The sequence below is a fragment of the Mustela nigripes genome, chromosome 2 (assembly GCF_022355385.1).
Source record: "Mustela nigripes isolate SB6536 chromosome 2, MUSNIG.SB6536, whole genome shotgun sequence".
In the NCBI taxonomy this organism is placed as follows: domain Eukaryota; kingdom Metazoa; phylum Chordata; class Mammalia; order Carnivora; family Mustelidae; genus Mustela; species Mustela nigripes.
In genome coordinates this window covers 10,976,268-10,983,631 of record NC_081558.1, presented here as the reverse complement: position 1 = coordinate 10,983,631, position 7,364 = coordinate 10,976,268, and the positions used below count along the sequence as shown (strand labels likewise).

Sequence of the window (7,364 nt, the reverse complement as noted above, 5' to 3'; positions counted from 1 at the left end):
AGACATAAAACATGATGCTTATCATTTATCTGACACAGATGGAGGTAAAGAGTATTATGTAAAGTGTAATAAGTCATTCAGAAAAAATTAATACCCTCTGATTTAACTCATATGTGGAATTTTAGAAACAAAAGAAATGAGCAAAGGGAAAAAAGAAAGGGAGAGAGGCAAACAAAGAAACAGACTCAACTACAGAGAACACACTGCTAGTTACCAGAGAAGAGATGGTGGTGGAGGATAGGGAAATAGTTGGTGGGGATTGAGGAGAGCACTTCTGATGAGTACCAGGTGTTGTGTGGATGTGTTGAATCGCTATATTGGATACCTGAAAGTAATACTATACTTCATGTTAACTAACTGGAATTTAAATAGAAACCTACATAATGAAAGAAAAATAAAGGAAAATAAATAAATAAATAAATAAATAAATAAATAAATAAATAAATTTGTTGAAAATTATTATTTTTTCTTCCCTGGTAGTCATGTCCACCAGATGGAACCAGGTAATGATAGACAAATGTCAGCGTTTGTTCTTCTGGGATTATCAGAGGAACCAGACATTTACCCCCTCATATTTGGGCTTTTCCTCTTCTTGTACCTGATCACTATGTTTGGAAACCTGCTCAACATCCTGTCTGTCAACACTGAATCCCACCTCCACAATCCCATGTACTTTTGCCTTGCCAACCTGTCCTTTGTAGACATCTGTTTCACCTCCACCACCATCCTTAAAATGCTGTGGAACATCCAGGTTCAGGGCAAAACCATAACATATGTAAGCTGTATCAGCCAGATTTTTTTTTCCATGTGTTTGGATTCCTGGAGAATTGACTCCTGAAGGCGATGGCCTAGGAACGTTTTCTGGCCATCAGTCACCCCCTGAAATACATGGTCATTATGAAACCCCAGCTCTGTGGACTGCTGGTTCTGGTGTCCTAGATCATCAGTGTTCTGAATCCCTTGTTAAAGCTTAATGTTGTTGTAGCTATCCTTCTGTATAGGCATGAAAATACCCCATTTTTTTCTGTGAAATCAATCAGGTGGTTGGTCATGCTTGTTCTGAGACCTTTTTTAATGACATGGTGATGTATTTTGGAATTGTGATTCTGGGTTGTCCTCCCGTGGTTGAAGTCGTTTAATCTTACTCTAAGATAGTTTCCTCCATATGTAGAATATTGTCAACTCAGGGCAAGTATAAAGCATTTTCTACATGTACATCTCACCTCTCCATTGTCTCCTTATTTCATTCTACAATCCTCGGAGAGTACCTTGGCTCTGCTGCCACCCAGAGCTCCCACTCAGGTGCAATAGCCTCTGTGATTTACATGGTAGTCACACTCATGCTAAACCCCTTCATCTACAGCCTGAGGAAGAGAGACATATATAGGACTCTGACATGATTTGTTGGGGTTCTAGTGTTATGTGTCAATCATCCTGGGCTGAAGAAGTGCCCATGGTTACAGGGATCACAGACTCGTAGCCAGGAACTGCCATTCTTCCACTGGGCTGTGGAATTAGAATCTGCTCCTTCTGTTCATTTCCTGGATTTCCATTTGTTTGAATCCAAATTCTCCATACATTCACATAACTCACTTTGTTAAGATTATGGACTGATATACAGTTTCTCCTTTATTTGTCTTCATAAAATTCCAACATTTTTCCCAACCTTGGTCACACATGCCTGGAAATTTGGGTATCTTAGATGGTGCAAGTTAGATTTCTTTAAAAATAATTTAATTTCAAATGATCTATACCATGCCAAGTAAACTTTACCTGAATATCCCAAAAGCATAATCATAAGTTATATTTTTCATGTGGACGAAACCATACTTGGCCATGAAGCCCTTCACACAATGTATTTGTAGATGGAAATACAAAAGAGTAGTTTTACCTTGAGTCTGTCAGGCTTTTCACATATCTACCCTTATTACTCTTCCTGTGAACATGGAGTCTAACATTGTTCTGTTTAAGTCTCAGGCTACTGACAGGAATGCTCAGGTTACAAATGCCCAGAACTCCCCTGCATCCCTGTGCTTGTGGATATCCCACAGAGGCTTCCCTGACCAGAGCCTCTGCTGTGACTGCACCAGCCCTTGGGTTCTTACTGTGATTTCAAAACACACCTCAGTAATACCCATTACAAAACTCTAACAAAACCAGGTTTCTTACTCACAAGTCCTGGAGGGCACAGGGGATCCCAAAGACCATTCAGGGAAGTTTAAGAGGGTAGAGAGAGGCATTGAAAGGGAAAGAGAGAGTGCCTTTATTGGGGAACATGGCTAGAGAGGTTAAAGATTTGTGGGATTCACATTTTATAGGATAATTTTTTATGAGTAGAATTTGGGTGCTGAAGGGGAAAGCAAGGTCATTCATGTGTAAGTATGGAGGTTACCCAGGCCTTTCTGAAGAGGTACTTCATGGCTAGGGCAACCTGAATTCTTCTCTGGTAGTTGTGTCCCAACTGATAATATGTTTTGTTTTTTTTTTCACTTTTTAAAATTTATTTTTTATTTATTTTCAGCATAACAGTATTCATTATTTTTGCACCACACCCAGTGCTCCATGCAATCCGTGCCCTCTCTAATACCCACCACCTGGTTCCCCCAACCTCCCACCCCACCCCGCCACTTCAAATCCCTCAGATTGTTTTTCAGAGTCCATAGTCTCTCATGGTTCACCTCCCCTTCCAATTTCCCCCAACTCCCTTCTCCTCTCTAACTCCCCATGTCTTCCATGCTATTAGTTATGCTCCACAAATAAGTGAAACCATATGATAATTGACTCTCTCTGCTTGACTTATTTCACTCAGCATAATCTCTTCCAGTCCAGACTGACAATATGTTTATTCACCATGGTTGTCTTTGAAATAGATGCCTCAGAAATCCAAAGCTCAATGTCAGGCACTTACTCCATAAACATGTTCCTGTGTTTCCTAACTGGTCTCCTGATTTTACACTGTGATTCATCTCAGTGTCCAGAAAGACTAAAGTAGCCACCAACAAACACTGATTTGTAAACATGTCTCTCCAGAGGAGTCTACACAGAAAGGAAAATTTGAATGAAAAGATCGACCTGATATGTTCTTAGTGTCAGGATGACCATAAATATAATAAGGCACAATTTTAAAACACTTATTTTGTTACTAAACAAAATACTCCTTTTTGAATTTTTTCATCTTTTACATCAGACTTCATGGTGGGCATATATTTATTGAAGAATGGAAGATTGGTGTCCACAACTGAGGGGGCTTATTTATTTCTTGAGTTGAAGGGCCAGACAGATTCTTTTTTGTTTTATCACTTAATTATCTTCCTGTTTCTACTTGAAAACTTCCAATGCTGCATGGTAATATGAGTCTATTGTTCCACAAAATGTCTCCCTTATCCTAATATTTGTCACAGTTGCTAAGGGATGGTGAATGAACAGCATCAGTATCATCAAATTTTGTGCCTCTTTCCTGCTCAGAAGTCTCTTCCCCCTGGATGATCAGAGGACACCACAGGAGAGCTGGATGTCCTTCCAGTCGTGTGGTTCAGGGTCACCAGTTTTTCTGCACAAAGGTGCACATCTTTCAAACTCCCTCAGTGAACAGGAATAGTCCACATATAGTCACTTGTCTAAAAGTCATTGAAAAGAAACTTGAATAACAGAATGACTATGACTTCTCTCCTCATTTGTCAGATAATATTCCACAAATAAAATGCAGCTTTTGCTCTAACTGCCTCAGATCTACTTGTTTGGATTACTGTGTCAGTCACCTCTTGCTGTATAAAAAGCTTGTCAAAGGGGATACCATTATTATGTGGGTGGCCAAGTGAGAATTCTTGAGACATTATATGGTACAAAAAAGTACGTTCATTTTAGCACAAGGTTAGGACCCATGGACACAGAGAGGTGCACCAGGATTTTGAGCAGTGACTGACTCAGTACTTTGGAGTTTGTGGAGGGAATGTGTGGTGATAATATAAATTTCTAAGGAATTTATGTATATGAAGTTTACAGTACCTTGGGGTTTGGACTATTGTCAAGATAATGTTGCTTTTAGTCTCTGATAAAACATCAGCATTGTGGACACTGCTGCTATGAACATTGGAGTGCATGGATGGGATGGGAGGAGATTATGCTGAGTGAAATAAGCCAAGCAAAGTCAATTATCATATGGTTTCACTTACTTGTGAAGCATAAGGAACAATATGGAGGACACTGGGAGAAGGAGAGGAGAATTGAGTTGGGAGAAATTGGAGGGGGAGATGAACCATGAGAGATTGTGAATGCTGAGAAACAAATTGAGGGTTTTGGTGGGAAGGAGAGTGGGGGGTTGGGAGATCCGTGTGATGGGTATTAAGGAAGGCAGGTATTGCATGGAGCATTGGGTATGGTGCATAAAGAACGACTCTTGGAACACTGAAAAAAAATTAAATTTAAAAAAAGAAGAATGAATGAATCTTGGAACACTGAACAAATAACATTAAATTAAAGAAAAGGATGAGGGAATATACAATCTCTTCAAAATTTTGTGCAATGACAATATTTGGTGAGAACACATAAAATCCCCCCTCCCTATCTCTCATGGAGGATCACAGCTTTGTTAATCAGAGTGGTCCACACACCAGTGTTATAGGATTTCTGTTCCCTTAGTTCCCCACAGTTCTTGGTGACACTGCTTTGAAGAATGAAAAGGTAGACAAGACAAAGAATGGTAGGCAACAAAGCAAAGTATATTGAGCAACAGTATAAAGCTACCAGAGAGTGAAGGGCCTCAAGGGTAAGCCCCAGAGTTTCTAAGTTTAGGGGTTTTTATGAGCTCTTTTGCAGAACTAACTTAAGTAATCAGGGTGTGGTGAGTCATGTCAATCAGGCTTTGGTCATGTATCTGCCTACCTATTAGGTTATTGTCTCTATGATGATGGTCATTTTTAAAAACGTTTTATTTATTTATTTATTTGTTTGTTTGTTTATTTGAAATATATAGAGAGCAGGCACATGTGTACGAGCAGGATGGGAAAGGACAGAAGGAAAGGGAGAATATCAAGAAGGTTCCACTCCCAACATAGAACTCAGTCTCAGGAACCTGAGATGATAACTTGAGCCAAAATTATGGGTCAGACATTTAAATGACTCAGCCACCCAGCAACCCCACAGAAGCCTAAATTTAATTCATGGCACTTCTTTATTCTCACTGCATGCAGAATAAGCCTACATCATTAATGGAATGAGATTAAATGCAGGTCACATTTATCAAGCACTTACAGTATTCCAGGTCCCTGTATCTACTCTCCCTCCCCCACCTCTCAACAGAGGTAGACATTGTTTTCCTAATTTTGCAATTATAGAGGTACACTTAGCAATTTCAACTAGTTACCCAATACCACACAATTAGTAAGTAACCAAAACAGGACTTGAATCTAGGTCACTCTGGATCAAAAATCATATCTTTTTAAATTAATTTTTTATTTTTTATAAACATATATATTTATCACCAGGGGTACAGGTCTGTGAATCACCAGGTTTACACACTTAATAGCACTCACCAAAGCACATACCCTCCCCAATGTCCATAATCCCACCCCCTTCTCCCAAACCCCCTCCCCCCAGCAACCCTCAGTTTGTTTTGTGAGATTAAGAGTCACTTATGGTTTGTCTCCCTCCCAATCCCATCTTGTTTCATTGATTCTTCTCCTACCCACTTAAGCCCCCATGTTGCATCACCACTTCCTCATATCAGGGAGATCATATGATAGTTGTCTTTCTCTGCTTGACTTATTTCGCTAAGCATGATACACTCTAGTTCCATCCATGTTGTCGCAAATGGCAAGATTTCATTTCTTTTGATGGCTGCATAGTATTCCATTGTGTATATATACCACATCTTCTTGATCCATTCATCTGTTGATGGACATCTAGGTTCTTTCCATAGCTTGGCTATTGTGGACATTGCTGCTATAAACATTCGGGTGCATGTGCCCCTTTGGATCACTACGTTTGTATCTTTAGGGTAAATACCCAATAGTGCAATTGCTGGGTCATAGGGCAGTTCTATTTTCAACATTTTGAGGAACCTCCATGCTGTTTTCCAGAGTGGCTGCACCAGCTTGCATTCCCACCAACAGTGTAGGAGGGTTCCCCTTTCTCCGCATCCTCGCCAGCATCTGTCATTTCCTGACTTGTTGATTTTAGCCATTCTGACTGGTGTGAGGTGATATCTCATTGTGGTTTTGATTTGTATTTCCCTGATGCCAAGTGATATGGAGCACTTTTTCATGTGTCTGTTCGCCATCTGGATGTCTTCTTTGCAGAAATGTCTGTTCATGTCCTCTGCCCATTTCTTGATTGGATTATTTGTTCTTTGGGTGTTGAGTTTGCTAAGTTCTTTATAGATTCTGGACACTAGTCCTTTATCTGATATGTCGTTTGCAAATATCTTCTCCCATTCCGTCAATTGTCTTTTGATTTTGTTAACTGTTTCCTTTGCTGTGCAAAAGCTTTTGATCTGGATGAAATCCCAATAGTTCATTTTTTCCCTTGCTTCCCTTGCCTTTTGCGTTGTTCCTAGGAAGATGTTGCTGCGGCAGAGGTCGAAGAGTTTGCTGCCTGTGTTCTCTTCAAGGATTTTTGTGGATTCCTTTCGCACATTGAGGTCCTTCATCCATTTTGAGTCTATTTTTGTGTGTGGTGTAAGGAAATGGTCAAATTTCATTTTTCTGCATGTGGCTGTCCAATTTTCCCAGCACCATTTATTTAAGAGGCTGTCTTTTTTCCATGGGACATTCTTTCCTGCTTTGTCGAAGATTAGTTGACCATAGAGTTGAGGGTCTATTTCTGGGCTCTCTATTCTGTTCCATTGATCTATATGTCTGTTTTTGTGCCAGTACCATGCTGTCTTGATGATGACAGCTTTGTAATAGAGCTTGAAGTCCGGAATTGTGATGCCACCAACGTTGGCTTTCTTTTTCAATATCCCTTTGGCTATTCGAGGTCTTTTCTGGTTCCATATAAATTTTAGAATTATTTTTTCCATTTCCTTGAAAAAGATGGATGGTACTTTGATAGGAATTGCATTAAATGTGTAGACTGCTTTAGGTAGCATAGACATTTTCACAATATTTATTCTTCCAATCCAGGAGCATGGAACATTTTTCCATTTCTTTGTGTCTTCCTCAATTTCTTTCATGAGTACTTTATAGTTTTCTGAGTACAGATTCTGTGTCTCTTTGGTTAGGTTTATTCCTAGGTATCTTATGGTTTTGGGTGCAATTGTAAATGGGATTGACTCCTTAATTTCCCTTTCTTCTGTCTTGCTGTTGGTGTAGAGAAATGCAACTGATTTCTGTGCATTGATTTTATATCCTGACACTTTACTGAAT

The 7,364-nt window shown here is 39.6% G+C and overlaps 1 pseudogene; it reads left to right on the top strand.

Moving 5' to 3' along the window:
- Window positions 1-493: 493 nt before the first annotated feature.
- Window positions 494-1,400, top strand: LOC132010380 (olfactory receptor 7A5-like; annotated as a pseudogene).
- Window positions 1,401-7,364: the final 5,964 nt, after the last annotated feature.